The 21497-nt window shown below is 47.5% G+C and overlaps 1 protein-coding gene and 1 pseudogene across 1 annotated transcript in view; one reads left to right on the forward strand and one right to left on the reverse strand.

Moving 5' to 3' along the window:
- LOC126253664 (CD151 antigen-like) overlaps nucleotides 1-21497 on the forward strand; it is a 681749-nt gene that overhangs the window by 168316 nt on the left and 491936 nt on the right. The window lies entirely within an intron of this gene.
- On the reverse strand, nucleotides 13583-13700 carry LOC126253713 (5S ribosomal RNA; annotated as a pseudogene).

A 21497-nucleotide genomic window follows, 5' to 3' on the forward strand; every position in this document is an offset into this window, starting at 1 on the left:
ACGTTCGAAGTCGCTGAACTCTGCTTATCCAGCCACTCCGTTCGCCTCTGACAACACGACGTTCGCCGCCTCCTTTTATACCGGCGAGTCCGCTTGTTGTGACAGCTAGTTGTCGGTTCCGCGTTACGGGGGGGGGGGGTCTGAATATTTTCTACAAGATAGTGTATATCAGCAGAATATGTAAGTCGAAAGTACTCTACATACAAATGAAAGGCCACTGGTGATTCTCGTCTCGAAGAACAATGCCTTCATTCATATGTGATCGGAGGCTTTCCCGGCGTACGTGTTGTTTCCAGGGCTCTCGGGTGTCCAGCCGGATGCGATCGTTGAAGTCCCACGATATTTCGGCGAATAACCTTTCCGCCATCATCAGGTGGTTCTGATGGAATGGTCTGTCTGCTCATTGTCAGTGTTATTTATGTCCGTCAGTCAGGCTTCGATTCCCTGCGCCGACGAGTTCGCTTGTTGTGACATCTAGTTGCGTTGGCGAGCGCCGAAGCTTCGATTGCGGCAGCCGACAAGCCGTTTGCGGGCACCGACCCAGGTCCGCGCCCACCCCGGCGTCGCGCGGGGTGGTGGAAGATGTAGAATGCCGCGGAGCGTCCTCTGCGGTCGTCGTAGAAGGGCGTTGTGTCCGCTTGTGGCGTGACTCCTTGATGGAGTTAAGTAATGGTTGCCATGCCTTGCTTAGTTGAAAACCTGTGTCTCGGTTTACGAGGCTGTCCGTAACGCGAATTTCAATGGCCTCCTTGGAGATGCTGTCCCAGTAGAAACCGGCAGGGGCCAGAATCTTGGTCTCTTCGTATTTCGCGTTGTGTCCAGTTTCCAAGCAGTGTTCTGCCAGTGCCGATTTGGTGGGCTGGCCTAGGCGCGTGTGGCGTTGGTGTTCTTTGCAGCCGCGGGACTGCTACGGTCGCAGGTTCGAATCCTGCCTCGGGCATGGGTGTGTGTGATGTCCTTAGGTTAGTTAGGTTTAAGTAGTTCTAAGTTCTAGGGGACGTATGACCTAAGATGTTGAGTCCCCTAGTGCTCAGAGCCATTTGTTCTTTGCAGCGGTCTTCGACTGTTCGGATTGTTTGACCGATGCAGGATTTGCCGCAAACACATGGAATATTATATACGCCCGCTTTCCGTCTTTCACTGTCCGCAGTAGGGCGCATATCTCGGATGGTGGTCGGAAGACCGTGTCAGTTTTGTTTTTGAAGCCGCGTTGCCTGCATACGGTAGAAAGGCAAGGCTTGTTTCCTCATCTTTAGACTGTTCTTCATCCGGGTTTCTGCAGTGTTTCCGTCGCCTGAGGGCTGTCTGAATCTGTCGTTTGCTGTATCCGTTCTTGTGAAACATATTTTCTAGGTGTTTGAGTTCTTTGTGGAGACTTTGTTCGTCCGATATCTAGTATGCCCTATGAACCAGTGTGTTGAGCATCCCGTTGAGTTGTGCAGAATGGTGGCAACTCGAGGCATGTAGATATAGGTCCGTATGTGTAGGCTTGCGGTACACGCTATGACTTAGTGTGCCATTTGATCTCCGCTCTACATCAAGAAAGGGTAATTTCCTTTCCTTCTCGATCTCCATGGTGAATCGTATGTTGTCGTGGACGGGTTTAGATGTTCTAAAAACGTCTGTAGATGATCAGGTCCGTGGGGCCAAATGACAAACGTGTCGTCCACGTATCAGTAAAAGTGTTCGACCGCTTCAAGTGCCTCCTCTGCGAAACTCTCCATAAATAAGTTGGCTACCACTGGTGAGAGAGGGCTCCCCATAGCCACACCGTCGGTTTCCTCCTAGTATTGGCCGTTGAAGACGAAGTAGGTGTATGTAAGTACGTGCCTTCATTCAATTGCAGCTGACGGTCCTAACATAACCGTTAATACAGGGTGATTCAAAAAGAATACCACAACTTTAAAAATGTGTATTTAATGAAAGAAACATCATATAACCTTCTGTTATACATCATTACAAAGAGTATTTAAAAAGGTTTTTTTTTTCACTCAAAAACAAGTTCAGAGATGTTCAATATGGCCCCCTCCAGACACTCGAGCAATATCAACCCGATACTCCAACTCGTTCCACACTCTCTGTAGCATATCAGGCGTAACAGTTTGGATAGATGCTGTTATTTCTCGTTGAAAATCATCAATGGTGGCTGGCAGAGGTGGCCGAAACACCATATCCTTAACATAGCCCCATAAGAAAAAATCGCAGGGGGTAAGATCAGGGCTTCTTGGAGGCCAGTGATGAAGTGCTCTGTCACGGGCTGCCTGGCGGCCGATCCATCGCCTCGGGTAGTTGACGTTCAGGTAGTTACGGATAAGGTTTCATAACTAACCTTTTTCGTAGGACTCTCCATACAGTTGATTGTGGAATTTGCAGCTCTCTGCTAGCTCTGCGAGTCGATTTTCCTGGGCTGCGAACAAATGCTTGCTGGATGCGTGCTACATTTTCATCACTCGTTCTCGGCCGTCCAGAACTTTTCCCTTTGCACAAACACCCATTCTCTGTAAACTGTTTATACCAACGTTTAATACACCACCTATCAGGAGGTTTAACACCATACTTCGTTCGAAATGCACGCTGAACAACTGTCGTCGATTCACTTCTGCCGTACTCAATAACACAAAAAGCTTTCTGTTGAGGGGTCGACATCTTAGCATCAACTGACGCTGACGCCTAGTCAACAGCGCCTCAACCGAACAAATGTACAACTAAATGAAACTTTATAGCTCCCTTAATTCGCCGGCAGATAGTGCTTAGCTCTGCCTTTTGTCGTTGCAGAGTTTTAAATTCCTAAAGTTGTGGTATTCTTTTTGAATCACCCTGTATAATACACAATAGTCGGCCGGGGTGGCCGAGCGGTTCTAGGCGCTACAGTCTGGAACCGCGCGACCGCTACGGTAGCAGGTTCGAATCGTGCCTCGGGCATGGATGTGTGTGATGTCCTTCGATTAGTTAGGTTTAAGTAGTTCTAAGTTCTACGGGACTGATGACCTCAGAAGTTAAGTCCCATAGTGCTCAGAGCCCAATACCCAACAAATAACTGAGGACGCTGACTGCAGGTGCTTGATGTAGTTGAGGTGGTTGACACAGGAATTTCTTCTCGTGTGGCGCCTCATCAAACCGGCCAGCAGACTGATGACCCAAAAGAACTGGTTTTGTGAGTAGAGTGTTGATGTTCCGTGCCGGGACACCCTTCCTGTCGTGTTTGGCTACCGTGCCCGCTCTGCTGGTTGTCGCCACTGACACCGGAACGTCCCCCGGCCTCCCATATGGTGCGGCCGGGTTTTTGGCCGGACTGTGCCGCGGCGGCTCAAGGTCAGCGGTGCGGTCTGCACGCCTCGCCGGGTCCGCGGCCTCCGGCGCCGTGGCAGGGCTACACACAGCCGCAGAAGGCGGCCCTTGTGTGGAGCGTGCGACAACGCGCCTCCTATGCCGCGCCCGCAGCCTTCAACGGGCGCACTATCTCCCCGTGGCTGCGTCGTTCACACGTGTTGCCTCTGCCGACACGCGCCACCGGGCACCGATAACGCGGCCAGCTGTCGCTGCATTTTACACGGTCGTCCCTGTATTAGCCCTGTTGCATGTCGTACGGATTCGTTACTCGGTAACGAATGTTCCACGAGACTCTCAAGTACATCTACATCTACATCTACCGTTCCGTTTCTACCGGAAGCATTTTAATACTCGCACGATTTCTTCCCCGCACGCAGTTCGTGCCTGACACGGTAGCTTTCGCATTCCTCCAGTTCGTTACCCTCAATGGACTCGGAGTTCGTGCCCACTGAATATTTTCTGTTCTTACATCCGTAGTTGAAATGGAGGACAGTGGGACGTCAGCTGGTATAAATTTATATTAAAAATGAAGAAATTCCTCCAGCTGTATATAAGGTGTCGATTTTATTTTGTCAGGTAGTTTCAACGTTGTACCAACGTCATCTTCAGGCCCATACACTTGTTCACGTCAAGTGCGTGCGGCTGATATACGGCCGTTCAGAAAGTAACCTCCGGTTGATTTAAAAAAATACACCAAGTTAAATAAAAATATTTTAATATATACATCTTACAACTACATCTTTGCACTATTTTTCTACATAGTCTCCATAGCGATTGAGGCACTTATCGTATCTCTTCACAAGCTTTGAAATTCCTTCTGCATAAAAATCACCCGCTTGTGCCTGGAGCCAGCCTGTGACCGCATCTTTGAGCTCTTCGTCGTCATCAAACCGCTGTGACCCGAGCCATTTCTTCAAATGCACGAAGAGGTGATAATCACGTGGCGCCAGGTCTGGGCTGTAAGGTGGATGGTTGATAACGTCCCACTTGAAGGACTCCAGAAGGGCCGTTGTTCTGCGAGCAGAGTGAGGACGGGCGTTATCGTGCAAAAAAACGATACCGGAAGTCAGCATACCACGGCGTTTGTTCTGTATAGCCCGTCGTAACTTTTTTATTGTTTCACAGTACACGTCTTGATTAATGGTCGTACCACGTTCCATGAATTCAACCAACAACACCCCTTTGGCATCCCAAAACACCGTTGCCATCAGTTTTCTGGCAGAAAAATCTTGCGAGGCTTTTCTTGGTTTGGTAGGCGAATTTGAATGTGCCCACATCTTTGATTGTTCTTTTGTCTCAGGGTTCACGTACTTAATCCAGGTTTCGTCACCGGTCACGATTCTGTTTAACAATGGTTCTCCTTCGTCCTCATAACGTGACAGAAAGTCTAATGCAGAGGCCATTCTTTGAGTTTTGTGGTGGTCGGTAAGAATTTTGGGCACCCATCGTGCACAGAACTTACGGTAACCCAATCTTGCTGTCACTGTCTCGTACAAGAGAGTCTTAGAAATCTGTGGAAAACCAGTAGACAACTCCGACATTGAGAAACGTCGATTTTCACGAACTTTTGCATCAACTGTCTGAACGAGTTCGTCAGTCACCAATGATGGTCTACCACTCCTCTCTTCATCATGAACGTTTTCTCGTCCACTTTTAAATAAACGTACCCATTCACAGACAACTCCTTCACTCATAACTCTTGGTCCGTACACGGCACAAAGCTCACAATGAGTAGCTGCTGCAGAATATCCTTTGGCTGTAAAAAACCTTATGACAGCACGCACTTCACATTTGGCGGGGTTTTCTATTGCAGCACACATTTCAAACTGCCACAAAAACTAAACTAGCGCAGGTACGACGTTCACTCGACCACGGCTTGATGCCGACTGACCTGTTGAGTGCGTGAACGCACAGATGGCGTCGCTACTCCCCCCACAACCCGCACTGTGACCAATCGGAGGTTACTTTCTCAACCGCCCTCGTAGAACTCAGTCCTGAGATACGGACGCTACGGTCGCAGGGTCGAATCCTGCCTCGGCCATGGATATGTGTGCTGTCCTTAGGTCAGTTAGGTTTAAGTAGTTCTAAGCTCTAGGGAACTGATGACTTCAGACGTTAAGTGCCGTAGTGCTCAGAGCCATTTGACATACGGACGAGCTCGTCCATATCTCACTGCTGACTTCTAGTATCAGCCGCACGCAGTTGACGTCTAAGCGAGCTAGCACGCGCTCGCTTAGCAGAGTCCTCACATCAAATCGCGGAGCCGATAGCTAGCTGCACGGCAGTGTTCTAGTGAACGAGACGGACTTGGTGAGGTTTATCAGGAGGCAAATAAATTATGTTGCTTTCGGTGGAAATTTGAGTGTCGTGTTATTGTCAGACTTTTTCCTCTGTTCAGAGTGAACTCTGTTTCTGCTCCCTTGTGTCGCGGTTACATCGCGAGATGCCCGAAGTCAGTTGGAGGCGTTTTATTGAACTCTTAGCGGCGAACGTACTTCAGTTCAGTGGTCGGATCTCGGAACCTTTGCTGAAAGTAGTTACGTAACTACGGGGCTTTCACTTAAAAGACCGAGCGAGGTGGCGCAGTGGTTAGCACAATGGACTCGCATTCGGGAGGACGACGATTCAATCCCGCTTGCGGCCATCCTGATTTAGGTTTTCCGTGATTTCCCTAAATCGCTTCAGGCAAATGCCGGGATGGTTCCTTAGAAAGGACACGGCCGATTTCCTTCCCCATCCTTCCCTAATCCTAGCTTGTGTTCCGTTTCTAATGACCTCGTTGTCGACGGGACGTTAAACAGTAATCTCCTTCTCCTCCTTCAATTAAAAATTTCGTGCTGCGAGAAGCTTAACCGTGTCTCGCGGGTGAAAGCGAGGCTGACGACAGTTACTTATATTGAGTTGGTACTGTAGCAGAGCAGAGACTTACTCTCGATCCACCACTAAACGTTTCTACTTAAAATCATGGAGAAGTATGCGCGTAGTTAGTACTGCGCGTCGCCATGTCTCTAAGAGTGCATGGCAGGCCGCGGCCGCTCGTGTGACTTCGAGTGACGTTGTCCTTTGACACGGAAGCTCCAATGCTCGGACGAAAGTAGCTATTCACAGCATCTTTAAAAGGAAAATCTGTTCAGGCATATGGCGCATTCAAAAGAACGCACAAAGTACTAGGTTAACAACAAAAAGTATCTCAGTAATGGCTACGTCAGTGATGACGCTCAGTGACGAAACTAATGAGTAACGAATATTTTGTAACGGGTGTGTGTCTCGATGAAAGCAAATACACTCCTGGAAATTGAAATAAGAACACCATGAATTCATTGTCCCAGGAAGGGGAAACTTTATTGACACATTCCTGGGGTCAGATACATCACATGATCACACTGACAGAACCACAGGCAACAGAGCATGCACAATGTCGGCACTAGTACAGTGTACATCCACCTTTCGCAACAATGCAGGGTGCTATTCTCCCATGGAGACGATCGTAGAGATGCTGGATGTAGTCCTGTGGAACGGCTTGCCATGCCATTCCCACCTGGCGCCTCAGTTGGACCAGCGTTCGTACTGGACGTGCAGACCGCGTGAGACGACGCTTCATCCAGTCCCAAACATGCTCAGTGGGGGACAGATCCGGAGATCTTGCTGGCCAGGGTAGTTGACTTACACCTTCTAGAGCACGTTGGGTGGCACGGGATACATGCGGACGTGCATTGTCCTGTTGGAACAGCAAGTTCCCTTGCCGGTCTAGGAATGATAGAACGATGGGTTCGATGACGGTTTGGATGTACCGTGCACTATTCAGTGTCCCCTCGACGATCACCAGTGGTGTACGGCCAGTGTAGGAGATCGCTCCCCACACCATGATGCCGGGTGTTGGCCCTGTGCGCCTCGGTCGTATGCAGTCCTGATTGTGGCGCTCACCTGCACGGCGCCAAACACGCATACGACCATCATTGGCACCAAGGCAGAAGCGACTCTCATCGCTGAAGACGACACGTCTCCATTCGTCCCTCCATTCACGCCTGTCGCGACACCACTGGAGGCGGGCTGCACGATGTTGGGGCGTGAGCGGAAGACGGCCTAACGGTGTGCGGGACCGTAGCCCAGCTTCATAGAGACGGTTGCGAATGGTCCTCGCCGATACCCCAGGAGCAACAGTGTCCCTAATTTGCTGGGAAGTGGCGGTTCGGTCCCCTACGGCACTGCGTAGGATCCTACGGTCTTGGCGTGCATCCGTGCGTCGCTGCGGTCCGGTCCCAGGTCGACGGGCACGTGCACCTTCCGCCGACCACTGGCGACAACATCGATGTACTGTGGAGACCTCACGCCCCACGTGTTGAGCAATTCGGCGGTACGTCCACCCGGCCTCCCGCATGCCCACTATACGCCCTCGCTCAAAGTCCGTCAACTGCACATACGGTTCACGTCCACGCTGTCGCGGCATGCTACCAGTGTTAAAGACTGCGATGGAGCTCCGTATGCCACTGCAAACTGGCTGACACTGACGGCGGCGGTGCACAAATGCTGCGCAGCTACCGCCATTCGACGGCCAACACCGCGGTTCCTGGTGTGTCCGCTGTGCCGTGTGTGTGATCATTGCTTGTACAGCCCTCTCGCAGTGTCCGGAGCAAGTATGGTGGGTCTGACACACCGGTGTCAATGTGTTCTTTTTTCCATTTCCAGGAGTGTACATTGGGTACAGAATTTAGTCGTTACTATTACATCTCTATCCTGAATAAATGAGCAGAGCAGCTGACAATTTGGCGTTGGCTCTACAACTGAACAAGTCTGCAGATAAGAATCTGGATGCCTCATCAACAATGATCCATAACTGTGTCTCCCAAGCAAATGTAATCTTCCTGACCAGTTTGTCGAAGGCGCATGTCGAATACGAGGGGCGCCCAATAAGTAACGCAGCACATTTTTTTCTCGGCCAGTTTCGCTTAAAGAAACGCAGAATTTGTCGTGGAACATTGTGGAATACTCCCGCTTCAGCACTAAACTTTCATGAAGCTCCGATAGGTGGCGGCTCTGTAGACAGCCTTCAAACTGTGTCTGTAACGAAGGTACGGTCCAGGCGGAGAGCTGTCATTGAGTTTCATTTGGTGGAAAACCAGAGCATTGTAGACATTCATAGGCGCTCCCAGAAGGTCTACGGAGGTCTGAAGGCGAACAAAAGCACGGCGAGTCGCCTGGCTAGGCGCCTGGCATCATCGCAATAAGGTCGCACAAACGTGTCCTATCTTCCGCGTACCAGCCGGTCGCTCACAGCACTGTTACCCCCAGAAAATGGAAGAACCGGCTTGAGCGTACTCATCACTACTAAAATGCAAACGAACTTCTTCTCCATGACAGTGCAAGGCCTGTCACAAGTCTGCGCACCACAGAGGAGCTCACAAACTTTCGTTGAACTGTTCTTCCTCATTCACCCTACATCTCGGAACTCGCATCTTCCCAGTTTCCCCTGTTTGGCCCAATGGATGATGCACTGCGCGGGAAGCAGTAGGTGCATGATGGTGAGGTTATTGATCCAGCAAGACGCTGGCTCCGACGTCTACCAATAGAATGCCACCATGATACGCTTACTCTACCTTCGCAGCAAGGTAGTGCACGCGTATCGCATTAAACGGAGATCATATTGGCAAAAAGGATTTTGTAGGCAAAAGAGTGGGAAATGATATGGTGTGTTGGAATCCTGAATACGAGGGCAGTTCAATAAGTAATGCAACACACTTTTTTTCTGAAACAGGGGTTGTTTTATTCAGCATTGAAATACACCAGGTTATTCCCCAATCTTTTAGCTACACAACACTATTTTTCAACGTAATCTCCATTCAATGCCACGGCCTTACGCCACCTTGAAACGAAGGCCTGTATGCCTGCACGGTACCATTCCACTGGTCGATGTCGGAGCCAACGTCGTACTGCATCAATAACTTCTTCATCATCCGCGTAGTGCGTCCCACAGATTGCGTCCTTCATTGGGCCAAACATATGGAAATCCGACGGTGCGAGATCGGGGCTGTAGGGTGCATGAGGAAGAACAGTCCACTGAAGTTTTGTGAGCTCCTCTCGGGTGCGAAGACTTGTGTGAGGTCTTGCGTTGTCATGAAGAAGGAGAAGTTCGTTCTGATTTTTGTGCCTACAAACACGCTGAAATCGTTTCTTCAATTTCTGAAGAGTAGCACAATACACTTCAGACTTGATCGTTTGACCATGGGGAAGGACATCGAACAGAATAACCCCTTCAGCGTCCCAGAAGACTGTAACCATTACTTTACCGGCTGAGGGTATGGCTTTAAACTTTTTCTCGGTAGGGGAGTGGGTGTGGCGCCACTCCATTGATTGCCGTTTTGTTTCAGGTTCGAAGTGATGAACCCATGTTTCATCGCCTGTAACAATCTTTGACAAGAAATTGTCACCCTCAGCCACATGACGAGCAAGCAATTCTGCACAGATGGTTCTCCTTTGCTCTTTATGGTGTTCGGTTAGACAACGAGGGACCCAGCGGGAACAAACCTTTGAATATCCCAACTGGTGAACAATTGTGACAGCACTACCAACAGAGATGTCAAGTTGAGCACTGAGTTGTTTGACGGTGATCCGTCGATCATCTCGAACGAGTGTGTTCGCACGCTCCGCCATTGCAGGAGTCACAGCTGTGCACGGCCGGCCCGCACGCGGGAGATCAGACAGTCTCGCTTGACCTTGCGGCGATGATGACACACGCTTTGCCCAACGACTCACCGTGCTTTTGTCCACTGCCAGATCACCGTAGACATTCTGCAAGCGCCTACGAATATCTGAGATGCCCTGGTTTTCCGCCAAAAGAAACTCGATCACTGCCCGTTGTTTGCAACGCACATCCGTTACAGACGCCATTTTAACAGCTCCGTACAGCGCTGCCACCTGTCGGAAGTCAATGAAACTATACGAGACGAAGCGGGAATGTTTGAAAATATTCCACAAGAAATTTCCGGTTTTTTCAACCAAAATTGGCCAAGAAAAAAAATGTGTTGCATTACTTATTGAACTGCCCTCGTAAAATACCGAGCGAGGTGGCGCAGTGGCTAGCACACTGGACTCGCATTCGGGAGGACGACGGTTCAATCCCGCGTCCGGCTATCCTGATTTAGGTTTTCCGTGATTTCCCTAAATCGCTCCAGGCAAATGCCGGGATGGTTCCTTCGAAAGGGCACGGCCGACCTCCTTCCCTGTCCTTCCCTAATCCGATGAGACCGATGACCTCGCTGTCTGGTCTCCTCCCCCAAACAACCTAACCCCACCTGAATAAAATCAACCTGCTTTCAGAAAAAAGCATGTTGCATTACTTACTGAACGCCCCCCCCCCCCCCCCCCCCCATATCTGACCATAAGTACAGAAACGTCCAACAGCAGATTGATCTAAATAATCATTTTTGCAACCAACGTCTCGTTACAAATAAAAATTTATGCTACTCCAGGAGACGGATCTGGATTTACGGCTCTTCGCATGCAGTCGTTCAACTATTACAGTACCTGACCACGGCTCTACGCCCGAATAACATTTTCATTGTCGCTGGTATTTCCTCGTTCGCTTTCCGCGAACTGTAAGCTGAGGTTCTCCCATCCGGTATGGGGAGGAATAACACAACCAAAGCAACAGCTTATCCTGCCCGGATGTCGTAATTGGTTAGTCGCGCAACTGGTTAATGCCATTGTCGAGAGCCGGCCGGTGTGGCCGAGCAGTTCTAGGCGCTTCAGCCTGGAACCGTGCGACTGCTACGGTCGCAGGTTCGAATCCTGCCTCGGGCATCGATGTGTGTGATGTCCTTAGGTTAGTTAGGTTTAAGTAGTTCTAAGTTCTAGGGGACTGATGACCTCAGATGTTAAGTCACACAGTGCTCAGAGCCATTTGAACCAGTGTCGCGTTGAGCAGGGATTGCAGTTTCGACTCCCGATCTGTGGCAAACTTTCATTCGTTACGACATATTCTTCGCATTTCAAGTTTAACATGTGTGAACGGTGTGTCCTGGTATCATTTCATGTCACTGCATCTTGATTCATTTCATCAGCATCAATGCTTTAACAATGCATTCATTCCACTTGAGTACATTCAGTTCGTTTCACAAGTGTCGCTTGCGCTAGGGTAACCCACGGTCTTCTTCCGGCATTGTACTCCCAGTGATCCTACTCCCGCGTACTCTACGGTAGAAACTCCTGCACCCGTTCTTTGTGCAGCGGTCTTACGCCCGGGAACTGGTCTGCTGCATCTCTCCACGCCTGTCTATCCCGTCCAAGCAACTTCATCTCTGAACAGTACTGCACCCTATATCCCTTTCCATCTGGTTAGTGTAATCAAGCCTTGGTCGCAATCCCAATTTTTACCCTCATAATTTGCATCCATTACCAAATTCACGATTCCTTGATGCTTCAAGATGCGTACTGTCAACGGAGTCCTTCTTTCAGTTTAGCTGTGAAAATGATCCGATCTTCAAACTTATTTTACATCCAACGGAAATACTATCGTTAACAGTGCTGCTAAAACAGAGTCACTAAACACAACCTCCCGAAATTTTTCTACCAAAGAAGACGAATTAAATATTCCAGAATTCGAATCAATAACAGCTGTCAACAAGAGTAACTTAGAAGTAGATATTCTCGCTGTAGTGAAGCAACTTAAGTCACTTAATAAAATCAAGTCTTCCGTCCAGACTATATACCAATTAGGTTTTCAAAGTATGCTGATGCAATAGATCCATACTTAACATTCATATACAACCGCTCGCTCGACGAAAGATCCGTACCCAAATACTGGACAGTTGCACAGGTCACACCAATATTCAAGGAAGTTCAGTAAAACTAATCCACTAAATGACAGGCCCATATCACTAACGTCGATTTGCAGGATTTTTGAACATCCATTGTCTTCGAACAATATGAATTACGTAGAAGAAAACGGTCTTTTGACACACAGTTAACATGGATTTAGAAAACACCGTTCTTATGAATCACACCTAGCTCTTCACTCACACGAAGCGTTGAGTGCTAGCAACAAGGCATTTCAAATTCATTCCGTATTTCTGGATTTCCAGAAGGCTTTTGACACTGTACCACGCAGGCAGTTTGTAGTGAAATTGCGTGCTTATGGAATATCGTCTCAGTTATGTGGCTGGATTTGTGATTGCCTGTCAGAGAGGTAACAGTTCGTAGTAGTTAACAGAAAGTCATCGAGTAAAACAGAAGTGATTTCTGGCGTTCCCCAACGTAGTGTTATAGGCCCTCTGCTGTCCATTATCTATATAAACGATTTAGGAGACAATCTGAGCAGCCGTCTGAAGTTGTTTGCAGATGATTCTGCGTTTATCGTTTACTTTAGTCATCAAAACATCAAAACGAATTGCAAAACTGTTCAGAAAAGATATCTGTTAGTTTCGAAAATTGGCAATCGACCCTAAATAAAAGTATTAGATCATCCACACGAGTGCTAAAAGGAATCCGTTAAACATTGGTTACACGATAAATCATACAAATCTAGGTGCCGTAAATTCAAATAAATACCTAGGAATTAAAATTACGAACAACTTCAGAGCGAAAGAGCACATTGCAGATGTTGTGCGGAAGTCGATTTCAAGACAGCGGATTTTTGGCAGAACACTTACAAGACGCTACAGATCTACTAAAGAGACTGCCTACACTACCCTTGTCTGTCCTCTTTCGGAGTACTGCTTCTCGGTGTGGAATCCTTACCAGATAGCATTAACGGAGTATATCGAAAAGTTTAAAGAAGAGCACCACGGTTCGCACTATCGAGTAATAGGAAAGATAGTGTCACGGACGTGATACAGTATTTGGGGTGGACATCACTAAAGCAAAGGCGTTTCTCGTTGCGGCGGAATCTCCTCATGAAATTTCAATCACCGACGTTCTCCTTCGAATACGAAAATATTTTGTTGTCGCCGACGTACATAGGGAGAAACGATCATCATATAAAATAAGAGAAAGCATAGCTCGCTCTGAAGGATATGGGTGTTCGTTTTTCCCGCACGCTGTTCGAGAGTGGAATAAGCACTCCCTCTTCAGGCCACAATTGGTCCATCGGGACCATCCGACCGCCGTATCATCCTCAGTTGAGGATACGGATAGGAGGGGCGTGTGGTCAGCACACCGCTCTCCCGGTCGTTATGGTGGTTTTCTTTGACCGGAGCCGCTAATATTCGGTCGAGTAGGTCCTCAATTGGCATCACGAGGCTGAGTGCACCCCGTAAAATGGCAACAGCGCTTGGCGACCTGGATGGTCACCCATCCAAGTGCCGGCCACGCCCGACAGCACTTAACTTTGGTGTTCTCACGGGAACCGGTGTATCTACTGCGGCAAGGCCGTTGCCTCGAGAGTGGAATAATAGAGAATTATTGTGAAAGTGGTTCGATGAACCCTCTGCCAGGCACTTAAATGTTATTTGCGGAGTATCCATGTAGATGTAGATGTCCCGATAAGGGCTCCGTATCAAAACTTTATCTACTAAGCCACATCTACTGTAATCCCTCTTAAGCCTGTAACAGAAATTCTGATACACTCTCTATGTACATTATATGCAGCAAAATACTCGTCGCAGAATTGTCCACCATCTAATGAAATTTTCTGAATTTGCCTTGCAGTTTTAGTTTCAATGTCAAAAAATGCGTAAAATTTGACCCAGACGTAAACAGTATGATATGCTACAGATCAGCCTGTTACCACAACCTTTACTTCACACTCCCGTTCGTTAGCTTCGGCAGCTCACAATTAGATTGTCACTTTGAAACCTAACCTAGACCCCGAGCTACGTCATAAATCAGTCTATCACCAGAAGAGTCCAATATCACACTCTATCCAATGTGTTCCTCTTTGTCAGTTCTATCTATAAAATCACTAATTTTTTCTGGTAATGGTAGTTGCATGTAGGTCATCTGATACTTGGTTCATCTCGCCTGTAGGAAAATGCAAGCATTCTTAGTTGTATCAGTTCCGGTTCTAATCCTGTTCGCACCGGAACCTTCCGAAGGTCGCCAAGTCCGGCGCTGACTTTGTCCCGTGGTTCTCAAGTGTCATGCGGATGGCGTTACGCCGGCGTTTCTTTTGCCTCCAATGGTGTACTCACAACTAATCTCAGATCGTTTCTTCTAAGCAGCTCTTTCAACTATACTGCCGAAGTTTTCACGGAAAACTATCCAAAATGCACTCGTATTCTGCAGTGGAGCCGGCGCTGTTTTTAAAACTTCCTACCCGATTAAAAATGAGAGGTTGTAGAGAGCTGTGCGGGTGGGGTCGTGACTCGTGGTTGGATAGTCCAGTCGGTTAGAGCGTTGCTCACGAAAGTCAGCGGTCTGGGTTCGATTCCCGGCCCGGCACACAGATATAGTCTTCCAGGAAATATCAAAATTAATAGAAAGTACAATACACAAGGCAAAGGTGTTTACTTTGCTGATAAGATTGCGTGTTTTTCTTGTAACATGACTATTGTCAAAGACTAATATGTCAATTATCATTAAATTTAAATGACTGTGTTATTTAGCACTCTGTAAATGCCCTGTATTTAGTCATAGGAAGTGCAGGGACGCCAAGACAAATTGGTTGCAGGAAAAATTGAAAAAAATTGAAAAAGAAATAGCCGTCGGAAGAAGTTGGTTGGCTGGTTGGTTTGAGGGAAGGAGACCAGACAGTGAGGTCATCAGTCTCATCGGATTAGGGAAGGACGGGGAAGGAAGTCGGCCGTGCCCTTTGAAAGGAACCATCCCGGCATTTGCCTGGAGCGATTTAGGGAAATCACGGAAAACCTAAATCAGGATGGCCGGACGCGGGATTGAACCGTCGTCCTCCCGAATGCGAGTCCAGTGTCTAACCACTGCGCCACCTCGCGTCGGAAGAAGTGGCTCAGCACATACGACAGTGAAAATATTCAGTGAAGTTAAAAGCAAGGGGAGCAATATTAAAAGTGCAATGGGCATTCTACTGCTAAATGCAGAGGAGAAGGGCAGATAGATGAAAACACCACATTAGAGGCTTCTGTGAGGGGGCGAAACTGTCTGACGACGTGACAAAGAATAATTTACTATCGGTATGGAAAAAAAATGGTCAATTGGCTCTTAGCACTATGGGACTTAACTTCTGAGGTCATCAGTCCCCTAGAACTTAGATCTACTTAAACCTAACCAACCTAAGGACTTCACACACATCCATGCCCGAGGCATGATTCGAAATGGTTGAAATGGCTCTGAACACTATGGGACTTAACTTCTGAGGTCATCAATCCCCTAGAACTTAGAACTACTTAAACCTAACTAACCTAAGGACATCACACACATCCATGCCCGAGGCAGGACTCGAACCTGTGATCGTAGCGGTCGCCCGGTTCCACACTGTAGCTCCTAGAACCGCTCGGCCACTCTGGCCGGCTATAGAGAACAGAATGTGGGTTTAGAGTAAGCTGGAGAAAGACGAAAGTAATGAGGAGTAGCAGAAACGAGAACAGCGAGAAACTTGACATCAGACTTGGGGACCACGAAAGAGATGAAGTGAAGGAATTCTGCTTCCTTGGAAGCAAAATGAAGTAAGATGGACGGAGCAAGGAGGATACAAAAAGAAGACTACAACTGCCAGACAGGGAATTTCTGCCCAAAAGAAGTCTGATAGTATCAAACATAGACCTTTTGACGAGGAAAGTTTTGAGAATGTGCGTTTGGAGCACAGCGTTGTATGGTAGGGAATAGTGGACTGTAGGGAAACCGGAACAGAAGAGAATCGAAGCGGTTGAGATGTGGTAATACAGAAGAAAACTTAGGTAGGCTGATAAGGTAAGAAATGAGTAGATTGTTCGAGGATCGGCGGAGAATAGAACATGTGGAAAACACTAACAATAAGATGGGACAGGATGTTAATAGACGTGTTAAGACATCAAGGGATAACTGCAAGGTACGAACTCTAAAGAAGGACACAGATTATTTTATGTCCAACAAGTAATTGAGACGGTAGCGTGCAAATGCTAATCTGAGATGATGAGGTTGTCACTGGAGAGGAATTCGTGGCGGGCTACATCTACATCTACGTGATTACTCTGCTATTCACAATAAAGTGCCTGGCAGAGGGTTCAATGAACCACCTTCATGCTGTCTCTCTACCGTTCCACTCTCGAACGGCACGTGGGAAAAACGAGCACTTAAATTTTTTCTGTGCGAGCCCTGATTTCTCTTATTTTATCACGATGATCATTTCTCCCTATGTAGGTGGGTGCTAACAGAATGTTTTCGATGTCATCCGTCAGTCCTACCTGATGCGGATCCCACACCGCACAGCAATATTCCAGAATAGGGCGGACAGGGTAGTGTAAGTACTTTGGTAGACCTGTTGCTCCTTCTAAGTGTTCTGCCAATGAATCGCAGTCTTTGGTTTGCTCTACCCACAATATTATCTATGTGATCGTTCCAATTTAGGTTATTTGTAATTGTAATCCCTAAGTATTTAGTTGAATTTACAGCCTTCAGATTTGTGTGACTTATCGCGTAATCGAAATTTAGCTGATTTCTTTTAGTACTCGTGTGAATAACTTCGCACTTTTCTTTATTCAGTGTCAATTGCCACTTTTCGCACCATACAGATATCTTATCTAAATCATTTTGCAAGTCGTTTTGATCATCTGATGACTTTAAAAGACGGTAAATAACAGCATCATCTGCAAACGATTTAAGACGGCTACTCAGATCCTCTCCTATGTCGTTAATATAGATCAGGAACAATTGAGGGCCTACAACACTTCCTTGGGGAACGCCGGGTTTTACTCGATGACTTTCCGTCTATTACTACGAACTGTGACCTTTCTGATGGGAAATTATGAATCCAGTCGCACAACTGAAGCGATACTACGTAGGCACGCAGTTTGGTTAGAAGACGCTTGTGAGGAACGGTGTCGAAAGCCTTCTGGAAATCTAAAAATATGGAATCAATTTGACATCCCCTGTCGATAGCACTTACTACTTCATGAGTATAAAGAGCTAGTTGTGTTTCACAAGAACGATATTTTCTGAATCCGTGCTGACTATATGTCAATAAATCGTTTTCTTCGACGTACTTCATAATGTTCGATTACAGTATATGTTCTGAAGCCCTACTGCAAATCGACGTTGGTGATATAGGCCTGTTATTCAGCGGATTACTCCTACTTCACTTTTTTGGGTATTGGTGTGACTTGAGCAATTTTTCAGTCTTTAGTTGCGGGCCTTTCTGTGAGCGAGTGGTTGTATATAGTTGCTAAATATGGAGCATCAAAGCAGTCAGAAGACAGATGACTAACATAAAAAAACTGTACATATGTAACGGTTCATTCCACATAATTTCGATAGAAATCGTGCAGAAACAGGGCGTTAAGGAACTGAATGCAGTAGGAACAGGAGGAAAACTTAATTTCTTAGCGTAAAGTACTGATTTCTGGGGAAAAAAATGCGGCGACCGTTGCTTTTACAGTCTCGGTCAGAGTCTGTGTACCGATCGAGGGGGCGCAGCTGAGAGATGCTGTACTCGTATTCCGGAGGTTCAAAAAATGTTCAAATGTGTGTGAAATCTTATGGGACTTAACTGCTAAGGTTATCAGTCCCTAAGCTTACACACTACGTAACCTAAATTATCCTAAGGACAAACACACAGAGCCATCCCCGAGGGAGGACTCGAACCCCCGCCGCCGGCCGAAGTGGCCGAGCGGTTCTAGGCGCTACAGTCTGGAACCGCGCGACCGCTACGGTCGCAGGTTCGAATCCTGCCTCGGGCATGGATGTGTGTGACGTCCTTAGGTTAGTTAGGTTCAAGTAGTTCTAAGTTCTAGGGGACTGATGACCTCAGCAGTTAAGTCCCATAGTGCTCAGAGCCATTTGAACCTCCGCCGGGAGCAGCCGCACAGTCCATGACTGCAGCGCCCTAGACCGCTCGGCTAATCCCGCGAGGCATTCCGGAGGTTTATCGTGGCTTCCCTAAAAGCGCTTAAGGCAAACGCCGAGATGGGTTCTATGAAAGGATACGGCGGATTTATTTCCCGAACCGTCCCTAATCGGAGCCCGTCCTGCGTCCACAATGAACTCGTTGTCGACGGGACGTTAATCGCTAATCCTCCTCACTTCCTTTCACATCTGTGTTGTGGTACAGCCCAAGCAAGGCATTATTTGTACCCTAGGCCACAGCAGCACGTTTCGGAAGAGAATTATTGCGTCGGAGGCAACAACACTCAGGGCTGTATTTGTGCATTACGGCGCCCGCCGTCTTCGGGCAGTGCTTAGTGGTTTCCCCACTCGGCCGACTGCCGCAGCCTTTGTTTGAGCAGGTAATTGCCGCGGAGGAGTGGCCGCCAGTCGGCCGTCCATTCTGGTGGGCCCGGCAAGGAGTTCCCCGTGGCGCCAGGGACCTGTCCTGTCCCCGCGCCACACCAAACAAGACGCACCAGCAGCAGCAGCTACTGTCCGTGCCTTTGTGCTCGCTGCCGAGTTACTGGCCACACGCGCAACCGTACACCCGTGAGACCGAGAACGCTGCTGGCTTCATCACTCCAAAGTCCTGACAATCTCACTCGTGCATGACCTCTGCTTACTTGCCTAATGTTCGGTGGCCGAGCGGTTCTAGCCGCTACAGTCTGGAACAGCGCGACAGCTACGGTTCGAATCCTGCCTCGGGCACTGATGTCTGTGATCTCCTTAGCTTGGTTAGGTTTAAGTAGTTCTGAGTTCTAGGGGACTGGTGACCTTACAAGGGCACCTCCCCATCGCACCCCCCTCAGATTTGGTTATAAATTGACACAGTGGATAGGTCTTGAAAAACTGAACACAGATCAATCGAGAAAACAGGAAGAAGTTGTGTGGAACTATGAAAAAATAAGCAAAATATACAAACTGAGTAGTCCATGTGCAAGATAGGCAACATAAAGGACAATACTAGCTGATGAGCGCCGTGGTCTCGTGGTTAGAGTCAGCAACTGCGGAGCGAAGGGTCCTTGGTTCCAATCCTCTCTCTTGTGAAAATTTTACTTTCTTTATTATCGCAAAGTTACGATCTGTCCGTTCATTCATTGACGTCTCTGTTCACTGTAATAAGTTTAGTGTCTGTGTTTTGCGACCGCACCACAAAACCGTGCGATTAGTAGACGAAAGGACGTACCTCTCCAATAGGAAGCGAGAACATTTGATCGCAAGGTCATAGGTCAACCGATTCCTCCACAGGAAAACACGTCTGATATATTCTTTACGACACTGGTGACGGCATGTGCGTCACATGACAGGAATGTGTTGTCGACCCACCTAACTTGCACACTTGGCGAATGGGTAAAAAGATTCTTCTACCTTGCCCGATTTAGGTTTTCTTGTGGATGTGATAATCACTCCAAAAAAAGTGATGAAAACATAAGAGTTTCTCACATAAACTGCATCAATTGAATGCAACAGTTTCAGAGTCGCACAGTTTTCCCTGTGCTCTGTCAAAACATATGTTTTTTACGTTTTCAAATGTTTCCGTGCGTAGGCCGTCAAATTCTGTATATGTCCACGCAAATCTGAACATGTCCTGGAATTTTGAAGAGCGAAGTTGATTATGTGTGAGTGCCTGAACTTTGATAATTATCTGAAAATAAAAAATTAAAACTTTCACCCGAGAGAAGATTTGAACCAAGGACCTCTCGTTCCGCACCTGCTCACGCTAATCACGGGACCACGGCGCTCGTCAGCTCACACTCTCCTTTATGTTGCCTATCTTCGCATGGACTACGCAGTTTGTATATGTTGCTTATTTTTTTCATAGTTCCACACAACTTCTTCCTGCTTTCTCGATTGATCTGTGTTCAGTTTTTCAAGGCCTATCCCTGTGCCAACTTATAACTAAATCTGAGGGGGGTGCGATGGGGAGGTTCCCTTGTTAGAAGTTATGTCCCATAGTGCTCAGAGCCATTTGCATAATGTTCCTACAGTAAAGGAGAGGCCAGAACCTGCGGTATAACGATTTTGACCAGCTTCGGTATGTAATCTCTACGGTTTTCTCTAAGTGATTGATTAATGGTTTGTCAAATGTTTGAGCGGAGACAAAACAAGACTCCCTGCAAATTAAACGACGGATTTTTGTCTGAATGAGAGGGAAACGTACAAATGGAGTATCAAATTAACCAGCGGTATATACAGGGTGCGCACGAAATATGTTACCATTTTGTTTTTTAATATAAACTTTATTGTCAATACAATCTGAAAGGAACATACACTACAATGAAGAGCCGTCCATGGACATTTGTTCTAACCCAGCACATGCTCAATATAGAATGAAATTTTCACTCTACAGCGGAGTGTGCGCTGATATGAAGCAGTTTTAATCTTCCAGGAAGTTTCAAATCCGCGCACACTCCGCTGTAGAGTGAAAATTTCATCCTAGAAACATCCCCCAGGCTGTGGCTAAGCCATGTCTCCACAATTTCCTTTCTTTCAGGAGTGCTAGTTCTGCAAGGTTCGCAGGAGAGCTTCTGCAAAGTTTGGAAGGTAGGAGACGAGGTACTGGCAGAAGTAAAGCTGTGAGGACGGGGCGTGGGTCGTGCTTGGGTAGCTCAGTTGGTAGAGCACTTGCCCGCCAAAGGCAAAGGTCCCGAGTTCGAGTCTCGGTCGGGCACACAGTTTTAATCTGCCAGGAAGTTTCATGCTCAATATGTCCACCATTTCGTTTCCTAACTTCCTTCAAACGAACACTGAAGTTAGTGATTACCCTACGGCACATGTCTTCCGTAACTTCACTGCAAGCTTGAAGAATAAGTCTTCTGAGCTCCATTAAATTCCACAGCTTCTTGCTGCTGCCTTGCACTTCAAGACGCAGTGGTTCATGCAAGATGGAGCAAGGCCACATACTGCAAACACTGTGTTGGAGTTTTTACACGAGCATTTCGACATGCGGATCATTTCACTCAGGTTTCCAGATCGCTTCAATGACGGACAAAAATGCCCCCCCCCCCCCCCAATAGCCCAGACCTCAATCCATGTGAGTTTTTTCTTTGGGCGTACCTGAAGGAAAAAATTTTCCGAAAGGTCCACGTGATGTAATGGAGCTCAGAAGACTTATTCTTCAAGTTTGCAGTGAAATTACGGAAGACATGTGCCGTAGGGTAATCACTAACTTCAGTGTTCGTTTGAAGGAAGTTAGCAAA

This window comes from Schistocerca nitens, chromosome 4 (genome assembly GCF_023898315.1).
Source record: "Schistocerca nitens isolate TAMUIC-IGC-003100 chromosome 4, iqSchNite1.1, whole genome shotgun sequence".
NCBI classification, from domain to species: domain Eukaryota; kingdom Metazoa; phylum Arthropoda; class Insecta; order Orthoptera; family Acrididae; genus Schistocerca; species Schistocerca nitens.